At 50.1% G+C, this 23,910-nt stretch overlaps 1 protein-coding gene across 1 annotated transcript in view; it reads right to left on the bottom strand.

The window, feature by feature from the left end:
- Positions 1-23,910, bottom strand: part of PDZD2 (PDZ domain containing 2) — a 258,393-nt gene that overhangs the window by 203,458 nt on the left and 31,025 nt on the right. The window lies entirely within an intron of this gene.

Genomic DNA, 23,910 nt, shown 5'->3' with positions numbered 1-23,910 from the left:
CCCTGGGCCGCAGGACCCACGTTGGATGAAAGGTCACTCCGGGCTGCAGGGAGTTCCCGAAATAACACTCTGATGTGCAAAATAAAATCAGCGCGAGATCCTCCCAGCTCCAGAGGATTTGCAAAGACCTAAATGGCAACGCTGGTGGGGGAGACAACCTCTCCCCCTCCCCCCTGACTCCCTACCTCCTCTGCCTTGTACTAACTTTGGGGTGAGAGCACCCTGAAAATCAGGACACCCCAGGGGACAGAACACCCCAGGGGACAGATGGCTGGTACCACAGGAGCCGGGCTGGGAGGACCACGGAGGTCTTTGTTTTCCTTCCCCTTCCCCTTCCTTGGTTGTCGTTGATACAGCACTGACTGGGAGGGGCGCATGGCCGGGATGCCTGTGGGGTCCCACATCAGCTTGTGGTGCTCACACACTCGGCGAGGGGCGCATGAAGGGATGTGCTCCTTGAGTTGCAGTTTCATCATGTTTTACTGGGAGTGAGGGTGACATACGTGAGCAAGCTTGTGGAGGGTCTCTCTGAGCTGTGCTTGGAGACCCTCAGTGTGGGGGATGGAAACTGGGCCTCTGGAGGGCCATGTATGCGGTTCCTGGCCAGGAACACTCCCTGCGGTCCCCTGGGTGCAGCTGTGACGACTGTGCTGCTCACACATCTTTCTACTTGTGATATGAGTGTGTGTGTGTGGTGGGGGGTGGGGGGTGCGGTTTGTGTGGTGTGTGTGTATGTGGGGGGTAGCATGTGTGGACTGTGATGTATGTGTGTGTGTGGTGTGTGAGGGGATGTGGTGGTGTGTGTGTGGTGTGTGTATAGTATGTGAAGTGTTATTGTATGTGTAGTGTGTGTAGTTTGTGTGGGGGTGAGTGTGGTTTGTGTGTGGTGTGTGGTGTGTACGGCATGTGTGGGCGGTGTGTGTGGGGTTGTGTATGTGGGGTGTGTGGGTGTGTGTATAGTGGGGGGTGGTATATGTGGGGGTGTGGGGGTGTGGGTGATTGTGTGTATGGGTATGTATCAGGGATGTGGTGTGGGGGGTGTGGGGGGTGTGTGTGGATGTGCGATGTGGTGTGTGTATATGTGTGTGTGTGGTTGTGGGAGGGTAAGTGTGGGGGGGTGGTGTGGTGTGTGTGTGTGTGTGTGTGTGTGTGTGAGAGACAGAGAGAGAGAGAGAGAGAGAGAGAGAGAGAGAGAGAGAGAGAGAGACATACCCCTTCTGCCTGGTGCCCGCACACACCTGGCTGGAAATCCCTTTCGCATCGGGACTCTCCAAAGGCAGAACTGCCAGGATCAGGTCAGGGCATTCCAGAGACCGAGAATGACTCACACTCATGGCTCCACACCAGCGTCGAGACTGGCATCTGAGCCACCAAAGTGTGCCATGGGGTCCAACTCTCAGTCCTATCTTTCCACTTCCTCCCTGTCTTTGACAACAGGGATAGTCTGGAAGGGGGCAGAAGGCGTCCCTGCGGGGACTCCCCAGCAGCTGCTCGAACACTTCCAACCCCTGTCACCACCTCCTTCAGGGGCAAGTCCCACCCTGCCTCCGCCTCAAAGGCCCCGACCCCACCCTGCTGTGGGCAGTGCCAACCGCATAGGTTCCAGAGAAGAAGGGGGAGAACTTTCTAGCACCTTTTGAGGGAAGGGCTTCTGAACCCCTGTCTTGTACCCATTTCCGCAGCTAAAGTGGAACAGAACCACGGGTCAAGCTCCACGCTGTTAAGTCATTTCAGCCGGGAGGGGAGGAGGGACGGCCACGGTAGTGACGGCTGGGCCGAGTGACACTGTGACTGACATACTTGTCCTCTGTTCCTGGCACCAATTCCCATCACACGAGCCACGGGGTCTGTTTCCTTACAATATTTTGTTTTGTTCCCTGCTCTGAAAATAGCTCTGGGATAAAGGTGGAACCTGCGTCTTTTGTTAGGCCTAAAAAGGCCGCTCTGGGTTTGTGTTAAGGGGGGGCCAGGGAGGCTCTTTTTAGAGTCTCTAATGATGAGCCGGCTGCGAGGGGACCAAGCACAGGCAGAGTACCCCTTCAGCCCCCTCAGCTCGACTTTAGGGGAGAGGATAGAGGCTTCGGGTGGCACTGGAGTCTCCCCAGGAGGGGCGGGTCCCTGTCCCTGCCATGTGTCTTCATATGACACACAGCTAATCCAGGAGAGAAAAGGTTTTCCCAAGTTCTTTGAGTCTAAGAAATGAGTGGCACCCAAGAGGCACTGTGAGAACCTCTTCCAGTTTAGGGGGGCTGTGGTGAGGGGGGCTCCCACCTGGCTGTGTTCAGGGATGGCTCCTGGCAGCTAAGGGACCATATGTGGTCATCGCCCTGAGGTATGGAACCTGGGTGGGCCGTGTGCCAGGCAAACACATTACCAGTGTGCCATCTCTCTGGCCCATGGAGCCTATGCTTTGCAGGCAGGAGGCTGAGTTCCATCCCTGTCACCGCACGAGCACATGAGCACCTCTGGTTAGGTCTTGCCTTCTCAGAGACATACAAAAAGCTGATTTTTTTTTTTTTTAGGATGCACAGCCTCACTTTAGGTCTAAGAGAACAACACAAGGAAGTGCAGCACTGTCTATGCATGGGTTGATGCAGAAAAGGGTAGAATCTACAGTCAGCCTCCTGTTTGGCTGTGTTAGGAGCTCGGAGCCTGACTACCTGGCTTGCATTTGACACGCTCGGGGATCTGGTTGGAGCGATAGTACAGCAGGTAGGGAATTTGCCTTGCATGTGGCTGACCTGGGTTCGATCCCTGGCATCCTATATGGTCCCCTGAGCACCACCAGGAATGATTCCTGAGTACAGAGCCAGTAGTAACCACTGAGAATTGCCGGGTGTGATCCAAAAAGAAAGACGGGGCTGGAGCGTAGTACAACGGGTAGGGTGTTTGCCTTGAAAACCAGGCTGACCAGGGTTCTATTCCCAGCATCCCAGATGGTCCCCTGAGCACCACCAGGAGTAATTTTTGAGTGCAGAGCTAGGAGTAATCCCTGTGCATCACTGGTGTGAAACCCCCCCCCCCCCCAAAAAAAAAAGAATGGAAGGAAGGAAGGAAGGAAGGAAGGAAGGAAGGAAGGAAGGAAGGGGATACTCAGGGGCAGCATCCTGGTTCCTCCATGACCCCCATGGGACTCCGCCAGCACAGAGCACCTCCCAGGTGTCCAGAGTGCAGGGCAAGGACAGAGGAAAGGAGCCGAGAGTCAAGACACCGTAGCCTGGCACCATCCATGCCACCTTTACCACCTGTGCTGAGAATGAAGCCTCAGTCTCCCTTAAGGTGAAGGCTTGTCTGGACAAAAGCAGACTCCTTGGCGTGTCATTTCTACCATTTCATTTTTCCCATGAAGACTCTTTCTAAATCTTAATGAATGCTGTTAAGAAAGAAAGAAAGAAAGGAAGGAAGGAAGGAAGGAAGGAAGGAAGGAAGGAAGGAAGGAAGGAAGGAAGAAAAAGAAAAAGTCACCAAAATGCAAAACGCTGACGACTGTAACTGGCAAGCCTTGGCAATGAGGAGTTGCATACATGAAGGTGATAAGGAAACAAATAACACCTTATAATAAACATCCACAGGTACGACTACATCATACCCCAAACGCCATGTGCACGGTGCCCTCCTCTGCATCGCTGTTTCACATATGAGCAGCTGCTGGTTGTGACCTCGTACATGAAAGGCAGAGTGAGAGGAGGAGGGTAACCCATACCTCTTTTCAAAAAAGGGGACGAGAGAACAGACACAAGGGCAAAATGAAAACTCTCAGGGGCTGGAGTGATAACAAAATGGGTAGGACATTCGCCTTGCACACAGCTGACCCAGGTTCAATTCCCAGCATCCCATATGGTCCTCTGAGCACTGCCAGGAGTAATTCCTGAGTGCATTGCCAGGAGTAACCCCTGTGCATCACCGGGTGTGACTCAAAAAGAAAAAAAAAGAAAAAAAAAGAAAAAGAAAGAAAAAAGAAAACTCTCAGAGAGGCCATAGTTCATATTCAGATGGAATCAGGGCAGGAGACAGGATACAGGGGTAAGGCACTCACTTTGCATGCAGTCACGCTAACTTTAAATCCCCAATGCCAATAGTCCCCTGAGAGCCACCAGGGACCACTCTTGAGCAGAGAGTAAGAAGCAGACAGGGGCCACCTCTATGTGCGGCCCAATTCTCACCCCCTCACCCCCAAACATTCAGATGTCTTAAAAGAAGTATAACTGGCATTTTATGAGCACAAGTAAGATTTTATGAGACGGGGCTAGAGAGATACTACCACAAGTGGGTAAGGCTGGTTCAGGTTCAATCCTTGGCACCCCATATGGCACCGCCGAGTTCCACCGGGAGTGATTCCTGTGAAACAGTAAGCCCTGAGCAACACCAGGTGTGGCCCAAAAACAGAAAGAGAGGAAAGAATTTTATAAGACAAAGAGGAGGGCTACATCATATCTGATGGGATCTTGGTAGGAAACAGACAGCGCAGGATAGAGTTTAACTGAGAGTAGAGGTGAGAAGAAGGGGGGTATTTATTATGGGGGCAGCCCGCAGGTTCACACCAGCTGGCAGAGCTCTTAGCACTGCTCAGTCAGAGCAGAGAAGGATGCCAACCGGAGACCTGGGCATGAGCTCCCCAGTGTTAGCGAGGTTGGGGATTCAAAGGATGGCAGGACCCACTGCCCATCCCTCCCACCAACTCCACTCCACCAGGAACTGAACCAGAGAATGCAGATGTTAGAGCTCAGAGGGCTAAGACACCTGGGATGGAGGAAGAGAAGAATCCATGGGTAGGCAGGAGAAACACACAACATGCTCATAAATCACACACCACGCGCACTTGAGGTGTATTTGAGAAAGCTCTATCTAAGACTTCAAAATCAATCATTTACTCTATGAAAGGGTTTTACCCTGGATTAAATTTCAACCTCAGGCCCTGCTAGCCTATCTCAGGTGCACTTTAATTGACGAAACTGGAACTTCTAACTTCAAAATATCACTTGTACTGTTGGATGGATGGTGTCTTTGTTTACAAGATGTGTAAGCAGCAAAACTGTTCCTGAGACAACCCACCAGTCAGACCAGACCATCTCCCAAGCTGTCCTTGACTTTCGGTCCTCACCTGTCCCCCAACTCCCAAAGATAAAACACACTCCCAAGTTTGTACGCGTACACATTTTTTTCCTGTTGATGTTTTCTACAGGTTGGCAATTAAAACAAAAATTCCAGAGGTCAGCCAAAAGTCTTAAGTAACAAAGGATAGAGCTGAGTGTATTATCTCAGGATTCAAAAGGAAACACTGCTTTATAAGAAAGCAAGTGGAATGTGGGGTTTTACGGTGTGGAACGTAGGGTTTTAGGATTCCACATGCCAAATAGCAACTCTACGACAGCTGTAACCGGGAAACTTAGGAAAAGGCCCTAAAGTACTGGACCCTTTCAAAAACTATTCAGATGGTGACGGGCCCTGGGGACCAAGACAAGACAGGTGGGATGGTTCCCAAAGGGGAGTAGACACAGGAGAAAGCAGGAAAAGATGGAGTGAGAGAACTCTTCAACTTCCTGATTGGTGACCATGTGTCTGAGATTGCTCCAAACAGTCCTATCTGGAACTTTCCAACCCAAACTACTTAACCGCCAATCCGAGGGAAATGGTTCTCCCCATGATAGTCCTTGGTCCTCTCTGGAGAAATAAGCTGCCCGAGAAAGGAAAATGTCCATAGTGACATAAAAAAATACCATGAGTTTGAGAGGCCAGAGAGATAGTACAGCATTGCCTCACATGTGGCCAACCTGGATTTAAACCCCAGCATCCCAGATGGTCCCCCAAGAACCTCCAGGTGTTGATTTCTCAGTGCAGAGCCAGGAGTAACCCCTGAGCATAACCAGGTGTGGCCAACAAAACAAAACAAACCAAAACAAAAAAAAAAATCAAAAAACAATCCTGGTGTGTATTCGTTCACAGTAACATCAGAAACCCTACCGTGTTCCACAGACGCCGCAAGAGTGCTCCGGCACCCAGGATGGGTTATCGAGCACTCCACACCCATGGGATAGAACACAGGACAAGTGTCGTCACCAAACTGTCAGCATCTGAATCTGCACCAGCACCTGAAAAGCCAGCCAACCTGGAGCAGCCTCCCAATCCTGAGAGCCTCCTAGCTAGTGTCTCCCACAAAAGAGGGGAAAGTAAAGGCACCTTCTTCCCAGGGGCCCGAAGGCGACAGGCTCACACAGGAGATGCTTGTCACCTGGCAAGGCACAAAGGCCCCATGAATCTGCGCTACGTTACAGTCCAAAGCACCCATCCTTACAGTCTCGGTTGAGTAAGAGAAGAATATAAAATGGGAAAATGATGGTATTATGTTAAGTGTGCTGACTGATTCAGGACTTCCCTTCAAGGCCAATATTTATTAAGAATGAGAGAGATGCAGAGGGCTTCACAGTCACAGAAAAATAAAGAATGTGGAAGAACAAATCCACACAATCATGTTTATAAGGACGGGGGAGTTGAAAGAGAAGCATTCAAGAGGGGGGAGAGAGAGAGAGAGAGAGAGAGAGAGAGAGAGAGAGAGAGAGAGAGAGAGAGAGAGAGAGAGGAAAAGTGTCTGTCATAGAGGCAAGCGAGAGGTGGTCCTGGGTGGGATGGAAAGTGGGTATACATTGTTGGTGGTGGGAAATGTACACTGGTGAAGAAGGTACCGGTGTTGGAACATTGCATGACTGAAACCCAACTATGACCAACTTTGCAACTGTGCATCTCAATGTGATTCAATTAAAAAATTTTTTTTTAAAAATAAAGAAAGTAAAGATCACATGGCTGCTTCTACTGGAAGGGAGCATAAAATGAGGCCCCCATAGCCATATAGCCATGCCACCAGACTCCACGCCAGGCTGTTTTCACTTGGGGCGCCCCAGAGGAGGGGTGGGTGAGAGCCCTCCCCGCCCCAAGGGACCCAGCCCGGCAGCTGACCTCCACTATCCAACTGCCACCATGCTCAAGGCCACTCCCCACATTCTCGGGCCAAGCCTCACATATGAGTGAATATATTCCTGGACTGCACAGCCGTGACACATCACAAGACACTCCCTACCCATTCTCCATAATTGCCACACCATATTTGATGGGGTTCAGACAGTAAGCAACAAATCTCAGAGGGAAATATATATATATGCATATATACATATTTTCAGATATATATATACCAAAGCTCACATCACCCGAACTTTAACATGTTAGTGATATCCTATAGAATGTCTTAATGGCCCCTGCCAAAATAGAAAAATCTTCACACTTTTTTGTAACACTTTTTGTAAACACGTTCAGCAGTTCTTCATAACAGACAATACAACATATATTCTTTAAAAAAAAAGAAAGTAAAAGAGGGGCATTGAAATCTACAGAGGAGGAGGAGGAGGTGGGTACACCGGTGCTGGAACTGTGTGCATGGGAAACCATGCCCAGCATTGTAAGTCACAGTACCTTGATCAGCAAAAAAAGTTACAAGGAGGAAACAACAAACTTTCAAGTTTACAGATGAAATATGTTTGCACTAAAAATAAAGAAAGAAAGAATGTGCCATTGCCACTTGGGCAACTGGAGGAAGCAGGAAGGGACAGTCTACTTTCTCCTGCATCCGGCCTTTCCTGGACACACTGGGCATCGGCGGGTCTGTGTCCTCTTCTGAGCGTCCCAGAGCCTGGGAGGCACAGACAGGCTGGAAGCCAGTGGACCCGGCAAGGGTGCGGGTGGACTAGTTGGGCTCCCCCACTCACGAATGAGGGGGAATCTGGCGCTCGGCTTGTCTCAGGCTGAAGGCAGCTGGGACCTCATGGCCTTGTTGCTTTAAGAGCATCCTTCGCTCTAGCCCAGCTTCACAGCAGAGAAAGAACATGATGATGCTGAATCGTCCCAGGTAGACTGGTCTGGGCTGAGAATTCTGGGACTTTCTTAGAATGTGGATGGGCCCCGTCCTCCACTGCTGGCCTCCACCTTAGAAGTTCCAGGGACTCCTGCCTATACGGTCTAGCTCCACAACTAAACCTCACCAAGGAGCCACATCACCAAATCGTTCCAGCTCCATTGCTCATGGAAATATGTGGCCGTGAGACCTTTCCATAGTACTGACAGCCCAGTAGGAGCAGAGAAAAGACAAGATGGGAAAATTGTGTGGAAGACGACCAAGCTCAATAAGCAAAAACAATAACAGAAGAGGCTCAACTAGCACCAACCAGCCCAGTAAATCTGCAGACAGTGACTGTGGTAACACCGTTGCAAGATATACTAATTATCACAAATTGGCTCATATTGATCTATATTTTGATACTTCCATTTGCGTTTTTTGTGCAGCAAGCAATAGGAAGTCAATATGTTGGTGCTTGCTAAGGGGACAGGCTTTGCTGAGTGGTCGCGCTGGAGGTCACACTGGTGGTAGGGTTGGTGGAGGAATGCTGAATGCCTGAAACAACCATATCATGAACGACTTTGTCTATCATCGTGTTATGATTTTTTTTTTTCAAAAAGAACACTATTCACTGTGAGCTGGAGTGACAGTGTGGGGGTTAAGGTACTTACTCGCATGCAGTCGTGACTGCTAGAATCCTGGTTCAAATTCTGGGCACCACACATGATGCCCCTAGCACTGCCAGAGGTCACTCCTAAGCACAGAGCCATAAATACCCTGAGCTCTGCTGGGTGCCCAGATGGGGCCCAAGACTTAAAGAATATTATACATGTCCATGACAATCCCAAGATGGACTGTCTGAACTCGGTTGACCCTCTGCAGGGCCAAGGAACCCCCTCCTCCCAAATCAACAGTTATTCCTTGCTTCGAAGTTAGAAGAATGCAATTACTTTCAAGTGCCTGGAAAACCAGGCAGAGGAGAGTGGAATTTTGCTTAGATCTCGAGTCTACAGTGAGCCTTGACGCCCTGGGAAGGAGACAATGCATCAACAAATACCCACCTGTATCAGCGCGGTGATAAATGAGTCCAAGCCCAGATTGCAAATGGCTTGAAGCAGAGGAAATTCATCATCTCCATGATGGGAAGTACAGAGAAAAGGTGGGGCTTCCTGGAGACGCTGGGATCAACCCATTCCTGTGGGTCAGTTTGAGCCCAAGGCTCAGGAGGCCAAAAGTCACAGGAGGGCAAGAGGCATCCAGCAGTTCTCAACAGCAACCTCCCCAGACGGTACACGGGCCACTGGTATTCACGTCCCGTGCTGAATAATGAGCAAACCATACCTAGAAGCACCTCAAGGGACTTCCCTTCACACCTCACCGACCAGCCCTGGAGTACATCCTCTTTCTACATTTGTCTCTGGGTTGCAGCATGGAGGGGACCCCAACCCAGTCACCCCAGAGAATAGATTCTTCTGAGTCCACAAGAACAGGAGGGAAATCAACACCTAGGAAGTTAACGGGTCTAGAGCTGTTTTCACAGCCTGAGATCTGCTAAGTCAGAGCGACAGACACATCCGCAAATGCTGTCTGCTCGATACTCCACACCAGGTGGCATCAATATGGGGGTGTCGCTGACATACCTAACCTAAGTGTCCAGTAGCCTGCCCATTCAGGGACATTTCTAATGATTACTGCAGACAGCAATCCTCTCCCAGGCAGGCACTTGCCAGACTATAACTACAGAAGCGAGACTGGAGAGCAAGAGGATTCCAGAGCAAAGTGAAGGCATCAGTTAGGAAGAATCACTCATCAGTAAACAGGAGAGATTGAAGTGAGAATAAAGAACTTTTATAAATCTTGGGGAATAAGGGGCTGGAGAAATAGTACAATGGGCTTTGCATACAACTGGACGTAGGTTCAATCATCAGCATCCCACAATGGTCCCCTGAGCTCTGCCAGGAGTAGTCCCTGAGCACAAAGCCAGGAGTAATCCCTGAGTAATGCCGGATGTGGCTTAAAAACCAAACAACAACAACAACAACAAGAAAATCTTGGGAGAAGGGGATAGAAGGAAGTTTAAGGGGTTGAGTGCATGCTTTGCATGCTGCAGCCCTGGAATCAATCCCCAGCACCACATACTGACCAAAGCAGCACCAATAGTAACCTTCGCCAACCCCCTTCTATCTCCCCCATCCACCATCACCACCACACACACACACACTGAACCTGGAGTAGCCCCAGCTCCACTGGGTGTGGTCACAAAACAAGAAATCAAAATAACTCTTGAAGGAAGAGGGGCTTGCTATCTGCTGCAATGAGAAAGCAGAAGAATGCTAGCGGGACTGGAGCAATAGCACAGCAGGTAGGGCGTTTGCCTTTCATGTGGCCGATCTGGGTTCGATTCCCAACATCCCATATGGTCCCCCAAGCACTTCCAGGAGTAATTTCTGAGTACATGAGCCAGGAGTAACCCCTGTGCATTGCTGGATGTGACCCAAAAAGAAAAAAAAAAAGAATGCCATCAAGTTTCGGAAGTGAAATGGTGAAACCAATGGGTAACTAACTTAGCAGTAAATGGAAGCTGACCGGAAGCCACTGTGGGAATCTGGAGGCAGGCTGGGATCTATGTGCCAGAGCTCTGGTGTTTCCCTGCAACTGGAGACACCGGGTACTGGCTCCAATCACCTCTCAGTCCTAGCTCCCAAGCAAGCGTGTTCTGCATCTGCCCCCAGCAAGTGTTTTCTGTGGTGAGCCACCTGGATGCTGAGACATTACGGAGGGTGGAAAGGGGTTCAGCTTGGAGACCAGGAATAAAAGAAAAGTCTCCCTACCTACTAGTCAGATCCTGGTCTCCTTTCCACCTGACTCAACAGGCAAAGAGCAGCTCAGTCTCTGAGCTGTGACAGACTAATCCCCTCCTCTCTAGCAGGTCAGTTTTCTTTGGAAGCAAAGATTTTTCCCACAGTGGATGGGAATGTAGCAGAATATGGAGGCAGGACACCCCAGTTTCAGGTACGTAAGGCCAGATGCACATTCAGATGTCTGTGGAGCGTTCAGTGGACACTTCTCTCTGCCCTCTGGAGACCTCGCATCATTCAGTTACTCAGTCATAAGTATGGCAAGCTTCTCAGGTCAGGTATTATTCTAGATTCTGAAATGGTTTCAGGCCACCTTTTATTTATTTACTTATTTTGGTTCGGTTTTATTGTCACACCTGGTGATGCTCAGGGGTTATTCTTGGCTCTGCACTCAGAAATTATTCCTGGCGGTGCTCAGGGAATCATATGGGATACCTGAGATAGAACCTGGGTCTGCTGCGTGCAAGGCAAGTGCCCTTCCTACTGTACTGTGCCCCTCAGGGCACCTCTTCAGAAGAAAGAACTTTTCCCACCAGACATGCAGAACACGTGGTTCTGCAGTCAAGTCTGCGACTATTGGACACGGAGGGAAACTTAACATTTGAAAGACTTCAAAACCAAACCAAACCACACCAAAAACCTAAGAGGAAATCAGAGGAAAGAAACAGCACAGGGAGTAGGAAACGCTTAAAGCTGACGCTGACATCTGCTGAGCTGAAAAGGCTTTTCATCTGGGAAACCAGAACGGAGGTTATAAAAAGAAAAATTTTGAAGATTTTTTTTAAAAGCTCTTGGAAATGAGAAATCTGATAGCAGACCAAAAATCCAACATACAGGCTGGAAGAGAAAATGAGGAAATTTCCCAGGAAGCAGAATTTTTATTTAAGGAAACAGAAAAAGAAGGGAAAAAAATTAGAGATGTAATCCATGAAGACATCAATTTAATTTAATAATAGGTGTTCCAGAAAGAGGAGGAGAAAAATAAATTTTTGTAAGTTACTGAAAACTATTTAGAAATGCAGGACATGAGCACCCTGCCCGATCAAGAAGGTCCTTTGAAAGCCAAGTAAAACTGATGAAAGAAGAGTCAGGTATATTTCAGCGCAATTTCATCACAGTGAAAAGGACAAGAAAACCTCAGTGACGGGAACTAATTATATCCAAAGACCAGGAACTAAAGCAGCAGTACTTGGGACCAGAGGGAAGCACAGCAGTAAGTCACTTTCCTGGCACACGCCTGCCCTGGGTCCATCTCCAGCACCACATATGGTGCCCCAAGACCACCAGGAGTGATTCTTGAATGCAGAGCCAGAAGTAAACTGGGTGCAGCCCACAAACTAAAAAAATAAAGATAAAAAATTTTAAATCCGCTCTACTTCTCAAATTCTGAGGAAAAAGGACTTCCAATCCCATCGAATGATTCAGTTATACTTGGAAGGATGTCAAATCTCCCATAGAACTTGTTAGATGGGTCTTCCCAGAAAGAGCAGAAGCAAAGGAAGAAGGACCTGTAAAAGGAGAGAGCACAGGACAAGGACAAAATGAATCTTTGGTGTGAAGCAGGGCAGGGCTTCCAGACGAAGACCACACAGCCAGACCCAGAGCAGCAAATTCCAAGCACTGCCCAAGTCCAGGGGTCCGGGGAGGAAGATGGTGTCAGTGCCCCAGTCTGTAGGAGCTCCCCAGAGAAAGTGCTGGGAGGTTCTTGCCTTGCATGGAGCCAACTCTGGTTTTATGCCTGGTGTTGCCAGGATCGACCCCAAGCACAGAGTCAAGAGTTGCTCCACGTACCACCAGGCCAAAGACCCTCACCACACACACACACACACATACACACACACACACACACACACACACACACACACACACACGCGCGCGCGCGCGCGCGCTCGCGCGCGTGCGCGCGTGCTAAGATGTCGAGGCCCAGGGATGGTGCAGTGACAAAAGGGCCTGCCTTGCAAATGTGAACTGAGTCCTGCGTGCTGCCCATAGGTGCTGGGCAGGATGCAGGAATGAGTTCTGTGCCTCAGACCCTAGCACTGCAATGTTGAGCAATTGCCCCACACATGGTGGTCAGGTGTGTGTGAGCACCCCCACCAGGGGTGCATGGGTATCATCAGATGTGCCAACATCAGATGTATCTCCGTACAAGTGTGGGGTGAGCACAACAAGCACGTGTGCAGCCCATCCCCTGCAGCCTCCGAGAGAAGAGAGGGCCCGAGCGATAGGTCAGGGAGACTGCACTTTTGAGCAATACTCCTGGTAGAAATATTAAAATATTTTATTTGGGCAGGAGTACGGAGGGGAGGGCGTTTGCCCTACACAAACTTGGGTTGACTTGGGTTCAATCCCTGGCAACCCATATGGTACCCACGAGCACTGCCAAGAGAAATTTCTGAGTGCAGAGCCAGGAATAATCCCTTAGCATCAATGAGTGTAGCCCAAGACACAAAAATAAATAGATAAATACCATGTTTTACTTATTTATTTATTTTACTTGGGGGCTTAGAGGATGCACACAGCAGTGTTTCGGGGACCATATACCATGCCCAGGATGGAGCTGGGGTTGACCACATGCAAGGTAAGCACCTTAACTGCCCTACTGGTCACTAGCCTCTGGATGTGTCAAACTTAGTAAATGTCTAGTTTTGACAAAGCAGGAAAACTCAGGTTATGGCTGAGATCCTGGAATGAGAACCCAGCAAGGATCAGGAAGAGGTTCTGAGGAGTGCCCTGTGGATCCTTCTGGAAGGTAGTGGAAAAACTGGGTGAACAAGGAGAGCTGATGAAGGTGGGGCCCAGCAATGCTGCTGGAACATGGATAACCCAGAAACAGACCAGCCTGGGCTCAGGGGGCTCAGGAGATGAGCCAACAATGGCCATGCTGGCATCTGGGGGCATGAGGGTTCCCTTACAATATGAATTCAGGATTGCATAAAGCCTGAAAGTGCAAAATCTGACAGTATATTTGGATATTTGGTGCACTTAAAGTTACTCCTGGCCAAGAAAATAGCTAAGTAGTAGAATGCGTGCTTCACATGTTGAGAGGTGCCAGGTTCTATCCCCACTACAAAGACAGTAAAAATTTCTTTAGGACGAGAGAGATAGTATATGGGTTAGGTCCTTGCCTGACTCATGGCTGACCCAAATCAACTCCCCAACACCACATACAGCCACCACAGCACCACCTGGAGTGACCTGTGAGCAGAGTTGGGATACCACCAGCCAGGGTCCAAACTCCCTTAAAAAAAAAAACAACGTACAGTTTATCCTCATTATGACTTCAAACCAGGCTGACCCACTTTTATAAAAGAATAATCTTTCCTCCGAGAAATGCTCCCGGGTGAGACTTATCACCTCCTCACTGCCAGCTCAGGAGACAAAACGAAATTCCTTCCAGTCCTGGTCTTTACAAACTGTCTACCAGGGAGTAGAGGCATCATGAAAGAAAACATCGTTCTCTTACCCAGCATCTTTCAGCTCCAGCATCATCTTAGATGTGCAGGAAGCTATGAGCAAAGCCTTTCTCCAACCAGCATGGCGTGGGAAGAGGCGGACCAGGAGGAGGACAAATCTCAGCGTGGGGCAGAGTCAGTCTGGAAGGAGACTCTGAAGTTGGGACATCAACAGTGGCCCTGGGAGATAGTAGGGTGCTTGCTTTGAACGCTGCTGGCCTGGGGTTCCCATCCCTGGCACCTCATAAAGTTCCCCCGAGACCCGCCAGGGCTGATTCTTGAGCACAGAGCGAGGAGTCAGTACAGAACTAGCAGAGCATGGTCCAAAATGCAAAAATTAAAATAAATAAATAAATAAAAATAGTGACCCTGGGTTCGGAGCAGCTCTGCTCCCCGCAAGACTCATTCCTTGCCCCCCCCCCCCAAGTGAGGACCGCCCCCCCCCTGCCCCCAATGCTCCACTGCTGGACATCTCCCTCCCCACTTCTATAGCATCTTCCCAACCCGGCTGGGGTCCCTTCCCATTGGGTCCTTGCGCCCCCACCCCCACCCCGCCCCTCACACCTCCAGAGGCGCCTCCTCCAGTGGGTGATTCCCCCCCAGGCATCACCAACCCTCTCTGAACACGCATATCTACACCGCCCCCCACCCCCCACCTGAGACCCCGAGTGACCCGGGAAGAGGACAGTGAGCTGGGAGGGAGGCGGCAACGTCCCCTCCCCCTCCCCACCTCCTAGTGTCTCGGGGGGCGGGGGGGGGGGGTCGGTGCATGTGGCCGAACGCAGCCCCTCCATCCAGATCCGCGGGTTTCCTACCTCCTGTTCTGGAGTCACCTTCGGGGGTCGAGTGGGGGGACCCCAGATCCCGCCTGGGAGTCGCGACGGGTGGTCTGTGCTTGGCAGAGGCACGCCCGGCGCGCGGTCACCTGCAGCCTCGGGCGGGCGCTGAGGTGGGGGGCTCCCTGGCCGGGACCCGCCGCCCCACTCCCGGGGGGGACCCGTCTTCGCCCCGCCGCGCGGCCGAGACTGGAGCACTGGAGCGGAATCCCAGCTCACTTGTCAAAACTCCGCCGCATTCCAGAACACCCCCTCCCGGGCACTCCCCCCGCGGGCGGGTGGGGTTTGGGGGTGGAAGGGAGGGGGGAGGAAACCGCCCCGGGGGGAGGGCTGCGGGGGGCGACTTGGGGGTTCCGGAGGAGGCTGACACCTCCGGGGCCACCGTGCACGGTGGCGGAGCTGGCCGCTGCACGCGCGCGCAGGTTGGCAGGCGGAGCCGCACGCCCTCCCCGCGCGCCCCTCCCCGCGCGCACCCCGCCCCCCCAAAGTTCCCCCCGGCCGCCTCCGCACACGGCTCCGCCCCCCGACAGCAAATCATTTCATAACTGCTCCGTTTCATAACCGGCGGCGGCGTGGGTTCGGGCCGGGGGTGGCAGTGGGAGGCGAGGGGTGGGGACGGGGATGGGGATGGGGATGGGGATGGGGGGCGGGGGGAGCTCCCCAAAGGGGGATCCGCGCGCGGCGCCGCAGCGGCAGGAAAGTTTGCAGCGTCGCTGCTGCAGCCCGGGAGGCCCCCCCGGAGAAGCCCCGCCGGCCGCCGACTTACAATCGCCGGTGACCGCAGCGCTCAAGCATTTCCTTTTTCCACCTTTCGCGCGCCCGCGTCCCTCCCGCCCGCGATCACCCCGACCCCACCCCACGCGTCCTGCACCCTCGGCACGAGGATGCGCTGTTTACATCACGCCCGTCGGCTTCCGCGGGCAGACGCGCGGGGATCCGCACAGGGCAGGAAAGGAGTGGTTTTTCCTTTTTCTTTTTTCTTGAAAACCCGGGGCCTGGCAGAGACGCGGGGGAATGGTTGGGGGGAGGGCTCTAGCCACATTGTAAGGCCGGCTTCTTCACAGTGGTATTTTATTCCATCACCCCCCCCCCCCACCACCACCACCCCGGACCCCGCCCCTCCTGTTAACACTTGTTGAAAAGGCAGGGCAATGCCAAACCTCAAACCGGGACGCAAATGCTCCAAACTCATTTTCACCTGCTTCCAGAGGCGCCAGGTCGCGGGGCGCTGGGGGAGCGAGAACCCCTGTGGCTGGAAGGCAAAAACCTGCCCGTACCTCGGGGACCCGCAGGCACAGACGCGCCCCACTCCCGGGCGGGTCCTATGCAGCCCCCAGACCCAAGCCCTACACTGTGGTTCTCCTCCGGGCACCCAGCAACCCGGTTCTACACCTCTCCCAAGGAGATGCGCTTCTGCGACTTCGGCTCCTCCGTTGGAATTGGGAGCAGTTCATCAGAAAGGAGGCGGCCAAAGAGCAGCGCCACCCAAACGGGGAAAGAGGGCCTGGGAGGGGCCGGCCCCTGTCCAGGCACGGCCGGAAGTCGGTCCCCCGCCCAGGGTCACTCCGGGAAACAGTCTTGGTCATCGCCCAGCCTGGCATCGCCCAGTCGGGTCGCTCCATTCCCGTTGGCACATCCCTCAACCCAGAGATTATGCAGGCGTGCCCAGCAGTGGCATCCTGCTGGGAGTAACTGGAAGGAAGACAGAAGTCCCGGAGGTGCGGGTATTGCTGCCAATCAGAGGCTCAGAGTTCAGGAGCTCACGAGGTCGGTGCCAAGAGAACCGGTTTGACACACCAGTTGTCCAAAGAGACCAGATTTAGGCAGATGACTGTAGAAGCCAAGCACAGCCACTAGATGCTCTTTCTAATCGTCTGACTTACAATAACTGGAGGGTCTCTCTGAATATTAGCCCCTGCCCCACTCCTCTCTCTTAATTTGATTTTGGGGCCACATCCCGCCATGCTCAGGGCTTACTCTTGGCCCTGCACTCAGAAATCATTACTCCTGGCAGTGCTCAAGGGACCGTATGGGATGCTGGGGATTGAACCCCATCAGCCACACAGAAGACAAGTAAGGTGTACTATTGCTCCAGTCTCTCCAACCCCCCACCCCCAACAGTAGGGTGTCTGTCCTGGTGAATTTATTACATTTTAGTTGTGTGGGTGGGGGAGGGAGGGAGGGGCGGTGCTCGAAGGCGCAGGGAGCCATTGCCTTGAGCTTTTTGGTCGGCAGTGTCAGGCTGATGCTTTAGGACTCTGACCTAGCAATGTCCAGTCACTGAGCCCTGGAGCTTTGGGTCACCAAGGCGACACCTGGTGCTGTTAGGGCAGGGGGCATGTGGTTCTGGACACGGAACTCCAGCGCCTCCAGCATGGCAGACACGCGTGGCAACGCTTTGAGTAATCTCCACTTGCCCCTTCCTGCAGACTTTATGGATCGGCATCTTAGTAGCATATGAGTTTTTGGGGAACTGGGTTCAAATAGAGTGGTTTTCTAATCATACTTTCAGATGCAGCCCTCTCCCCCCCTTTCTGATGGTTTTCTCCACTGACAGTGTGCTCATGCATTACATCTTTCTCCTTCCATGTGGTATTTAAATGGATGCTGTGCAAACCAATCAAGAAAAGACTGGGGAGAGATATTATATGAGTTAGGGCGCATGCCTTGAATGGGGTTGACCCAAGTTCGATCCCTGGTACTCCAAGATCCTCTAAACACCATTATAAGCTCCCCTCCCTGCACCCTGCCCCAGATGTGGCCCAGGGCATTGCTACTTGCTACACATAGCAAAGCATCCTTGATTCCTAGCGGGTCCAGAATCGCTGGGGGGGGGGGGGGGGGGAATAGAGAGGGTGTCCAGGTCCCCAAAGCAAAGCAACAAGCTTTTAAATACAATCCAGTTAAATGTTTCCCTTCCCCCACCAACCTTGTTGCCTACGCTTGGTTTGGGGTGTGTATGTGCTGGAAATTAAAATTTGAACACATCTGTGTAATATCTTAATTTCAGCAGAGCTCTTGGACACGTTTGCCATTCTCATCAGCAGGACCATGGGCCTCTTTTCCTCCACCGGGTATCACTGCAGACTGGAAAAGAGATCAGTGGCTCCGTAAAGACAGGGGTGCTTAAGACCCACTTATGGTCTCCACGTGGGTAGTGGGCCTGTTTTTTAAATAATACTTTGAAAATTGCTACGTGCACCCTGAGTTGACAAATGGCATTAATTTGAACGGGAATTGCTGGTATTCTCAGAGAATCCGAAGTGGCTTCAGTCCATCAAGGAAATGGTTCATTAAAAGCAGTTTAGAGTTCAGCTTGAGGGCTGATTACGAAGTGGCATCCGGAGGGGTGATGATCCAAATGGCAGTCATACATGGGGCTGAGTATCTAGATGGGACAGAGATGGACAAAGACTCCAGGATCACTGCCGCCGACTGTGCATTTTATGGGAATCTGCTTGCTACACTGCTAAGAGGAAATAGGCAGCCCAGTTGGGGGCATTCACGCCAGTGGGAGTTTCTTCATGACGGGGAAGTGCATCCCCCCATTTTTCCCTTCCCCCATAATAAGGAACTTGGCAGCAGACAGATTCTTCTGAGGGTGATAGGTCCACCCTGAGCATCCCCCCCCCCCACTTTTTTTTTCTTTAAGATGCAGAGACACTGGACAGATTCCAGAGGAGAACTAAAATGATTAAAGAGAGAAAATAGAACCTAGGAGGGAAGGTTAAAGGATTTGGAGTTGTTTAGTCTAGAGTGAAAAAGTGCCTCCAGGCAAACTTAACAGTCTTCTCCCATATGCAGGGGTATATAAAGGGAGTCCGCCAGCTGTTCTTCATCCAGACAGGAGGCAGAGGAGGTAAGAGGCCCAAGTGCAACATTAATAATATTTGGGTTGGACAGAAAGAAGAAGTCTTGCTGGATCCTGAGGGTAACTGACTTGACACTGATAGCCCTGTGCAGTCTGCAGTCTTTTCCTATCAGCCTCCCTCCAAAGTGATGATCTTGCATGTTTAAGCAAACGCCAGGCTAGAGAACTCCTTTCATTCCCTTCCAGGGCTGCGGTGTCCCCCTACTGGGTGGAGGAGCGAAGATCCTGAGTACCAGATCCCTTGAGGTTGTGATGTAAACATACGTGCACACCCTGCTGGACCTTTGCTTTCCCTGGGGGATGGGAATCTCTCAAATCACATCCAACTTCAGACACTGCCTGGATGATGCGTCTATTGCGGAGTCACTCCTCTATATTGTTTTCAGGTATTGCTTTTGGTCTGATGGGCACATAAATACCTGTAGTTGATGATGACCAATGATGATAAAACATTATCATGCTCATTCTATAATTATGTTGGTCTCTGTCCTAATGACTTTACATAGAACATATATCTGGCTGATCTTTTTTTCTTGCACAGGAATAATGATTTGCCTCCTGTGAACACAAGGAAACTGAGTCACAATAAAATTAAGTGGGACAGTTAGTAAATAAGTCCCAATTCAAATCCATTTAGTCTGACTCAAAAGGGTGTGTTTTCCCATTTCACCATAGCCTCCCATTCATGAAGGATTTTTATCTGGGGGGGAGGGAGGAACCTCACAAAAAGCAGCACTTAAGCTTGGAGGGGTCAAATGGATGAAACGCTTTCAACAGTTTTACATCACCTGGGAGCATGACTAGTTCCCACACCCACAACCCCATCCTTTGATTGGAAGGGTGCATTTCTTTCTCCCAAAAAGCCGAAAATTTCAAGGTGCACCTGCTTTATTCATTAGGAACACTTAGCCATTCTTTCAACAGATGAGGTCTTCTGCGACTGATGAATGAATGAACCAGTGCACAGTGGCTGTGAGTTTCTAAGACACACTGAACTGATTTTGTCCGTCATGCTGCTGGATAAGGCTCTAGTGGGTCATTTGTGGAGCTCTTATCAGTTGCCCTGTAAGACTCAAAAATCCAACAGTCTCCTTTAATCCAGCGTCCTTGAGAAAGCAGATGGATGGGTCACATACTTTCCCAGTGTCAGCTACTTTTAGAACAAGCGAAGATTTTTAATGGGGTTTACTGAGTGCTGTTGTATATCAACAATCAAGGATTCATGAGCAAAACAGACATCAAACTGGTCTTTAGAAAGGCAGATGAACCACACACAAACAAAAAAATTAAAACCCTTGATCTAAATTACTCCAAGGGACAGATATTTTCCCATTAGGGCCATTTATTCTTAGTCTATAAACAGAGAAGGGCATGACTGCCCAAGTGTTTGTGCACAGATCTAAACCGTATGCAACTATAAAAAGTTGGAGAGAGGAAGAAAGAGGAAATTCCCAGGAGAAGATTCCCCAACCACATCCAGGGCCATCAGATCTCCAGAAATACAAAGCCCCAGCAGTGGCACCAAGTAAAGCACGCGAAGAAACCTCAGGATTGTAACACAGGCCACAGAAATAACTTGGAATTATCTTAAAAACTAAACAATGACAATTCTGTCCAATAAAGATGCAGCCAATGCCTGGGCAGGATGGGGACTGGCTGATGGTCCAGATGTTGTTAATAGGAACAGGATGCCCAGAAGAAGAAAGGTAGTCAGTCTGTGTTGACGGAAGAAGGGATGGGGGGTGAGTGAGGGTCCTGACAGCCGCCCAGGTTGCATCTTCAGATCCATGTAGGAAAAGATCTTCAAGACCTCAAATCTAAGGCCGCACAGAGGCAGTAGCCCCCCAGACAATGATGCTCGGGGAACAGTGGAAGGAACTGGACTGACTTTGCACCCGGACATTCCCACTTGTGATATTGCCAGGAGCACAGGAAGGGACACTGCAGCCCAGAATCGAGGATCCGAGGACTTGCCGAATGCAGGGTCATGCTCTCAGCCCTTTACATGTGGTCTCATTAAGTCTGTGTTACAGTCTTAACAAAAGGCGCTAAATTATCTACCCATTTTATGGGCAAGGAAAGTGGGCCAGAAGCTGGTCTAGTCTGCTTGGTCACACAACCAGTAAGCAAAGGAGCGGGGATTACTTCGGCTACCTTGCAGGTGCTGGGGTCCCCCAAAGCTACACATGTGGCCATGTTTGGGAAGCCACCTACTGCCAAGGATTGAACGGTGGTCAGCCACGTGCAAGACACGTGCCTGCGCTCCATACTATTTTTTTGGCCCCAAGACCTAGGTTTAATTAGTAAATTCCACAATCATTACCCATGAGGCTCTGGCTAAACTTTCACACTTCCTTTTCTTGAATCCAAGCCATACTCTTTAAGGGGTTGAGGAAGGGGGATAAGAGAGGCAGGGAATCTTCCCAGTGGTATTGGAGGTCACCAAGGCTCTACCCAGAGGTATTCAGGAAGCTCTGTGGGTCTGGGGGTTGAACCCAGCATGAGCATGCCAGACATGCTCTAATCTCTATTCTTACCCTAGGAAGGGAGATTAAATATGAAACTATATAGGGAGTATCTAGGATGATGCCTGAGATTATAAATCCATGATTCTTACCCAACAGCTACTTTGCACCCTTACCCAACTCCAAGGCACATTTGGTCATATCCAGAAAAAATTTGGGAGTGTGTGTGTGGGGGGGGGAGGATGACAGCTACAGATGCTCAGGGCTTACTTCTGGTTCTGTGTTCAGGGATTGATCCTGGTGGGGCTCACAGGATCGTATACGATACCTGGGCTTGAACTGGGGTCAGCTGCATGCACCTTAATTCCTGTACTATCTTTCCTGGCCCTGCTAGTCACAACTCTGGCAAGGGAAACTAGTAAGTAAAGGTCAGGGATGCAGGGATACATCCTGTGAAGCACAAGGGAGGCCCCTCCGCAAAGGACCATCCAGTACAAAACAATACCCCCCTTTCCAACACTCCCCCTGCCTCCACGGCAGACATGATTCCCCATAATCTTTCTCTACTTTTGGGCATTATGGTTTGCAATACAGACCCTGAGAGGTTATCATGTTTGGTCCTTTATCTACTTTCTGCACACACTCCCATCCCAACCGGTTCCTCCAGCCATCTTTTTCTTAGTAACCCCTTCTCTGTTCCAGAGGCCTTCTCCCCTTTGCTCATGAGGCAGGCTTCCAGCTATGGAGCAATCTATCTGTCCCGTGTGTCTACTATCCTTAGGTGTCAGCCTCATGTTAAGTTGTTTTATACTCCACAAATGAGTGCAGTCCTTCTATGTCTGTCTCTCTCTTTCTGACTCATTTCACTTAGCATGATACTCTCCATGTCTATCCATTTATAAGCAAAGTTCATGACTTCATCTCTCCTGACAGCTGCATAGTATTCCATTGTGTAGATGTACCGAAGTTTCTTTAACCAGTCATCTGTTCTAGGGAACTTGGATTGTTTCCAGATTTTGGCTATTATGAACAGCGCTGCAATGAACATATAGGTACAGATGTCATTTCTACTCTGCTTTTTTGAATCCTTGGGATATATTCCCAGAAGTGGTATTGCAGGGTCCTAAGGAAGCTCAATTTCTAGTTTTTGAAGCACTGTCCATATCGTTTTCCAGAAAGGCTGGACTAGTGGGCATTCCCACCAACAGTGAAAGAGTGTCCCTTTTCCCCCACATCCATGCCAGCCCTGGTTGCTTTTGTTCTTTTGAATGTGTGCCAGTCTCTGTGGTGTGAGATGATACCTCATTGTTGTTTTGATTTACATCTCTCTGATGCTAGTGATGTGGAGCATTTTTTCATGTGCCTTTTGGCCATTTGTATTTCTTTTCTGAGGAAACTTCTGTTCGTTTCTTCTCCCCATTTTTTGATGGGGTTGGAGGTCTTTTTCTTGTATAATTCTACTAGTGTCTTATATATCCTGGATATTAATCCCTTATCAGATGGTTATTGGGTAAATATTCTTTCCCAATTCTGTGGGCTCTTTCTGTATTTTGGTCACTGTTGCTTTTGAAGTGCAGAAGTTTCTTAGTTTGATGTAGACCCATTTGTTTATGTTTGCTTCCACTTGCATGGTCAGTGCTGTTTCATCCTTAAGGATGTTTTTAACTTCAATGTCGTGGAGAGTTCTGCCTACATTTTCCTCTATGTACCTTATGGATTCATGTCTGAATTAAGGTCTTATATCCACTTTGATCAGACTTTTGTGCCTGGCATTAGACAGAGGTCAGAGTTCATTTTTTTGCAGGTGTCTATCCAGTTTTCCCAGCACCACTTGTTGAAGAGGCTTTCCTTGTCCCACTTCACATTTCTTGTGGTTAGGAGTTAATTCACTTGGATCCAGGACCTTAAAATATACATGTTCAGTGAAGGGAGTTCTGAAACCCAATCCAAGTGGCCTGGGCTTTGGGAAAGGAAGGTCGAAGTGAGCCCATGAAAACGTGATGAACTTAGAGAAAGGTCGGTGCTTCTGCTCTGGTGGTTTCCCTAGTACTTGCTAACACTCTGCAAACATTCCCTCACTTGATTTCAATCCATGGCCATTAGGAATAATTCAGGTTTTCCCAACTATCTGCAAGAAGACTTTTGCTCTTAGGGATAGGTGGGGGTTGAGCAGGCACATATATTTCCCCCCTGTTGCCATTAATTCCTATGGAAAATAAGTGAGCATTCCCAGACCTTAAAAAATAACTCAGTTCTACCAAACAGAAACGGCATCCTTTCGAGTGAGAGGGGCCTGCATGATGATGGAGCCAGGAGTGCAGGGTAGAATTGGTTCCATCTCTAATTCCCCACCCACTGCCCCTTTCAGCAACAAGTACACACCACTTGGAATCCAATCAAAGAAACTCTCATCAAGAATGTGGACGAAATAACATAGTGGAAGCAAGAAGGACATGCACTCATTACTTTAAGCCTTCAACAGGTTTAGAAAGATTGCTTACAAGAACTGGATACTCAAGAATAAAAGCCTACATTCCTGGATA

Source organism: Sorex fumeus, unplaced genomic scaffold (assembly GCF_029834395.1).
Source record: "Sorex fumeus unplaced genomic scaffold, SorFum_2.1 ptg000015l, whole genome shotgun sequence".
Taxonomy (NCBI): domain Eukaryota; kingdom Metazoa; phylum Chordata; class Mammalia; order Eulipotyphla; family Soricidae; genus Sorex; species Sorex fumeus.
The sequence above is the reverse complement of the archived record's forward strand: the minus strand, read 5'-3'. Positions and strand labels throughout refer to the sequence as shown.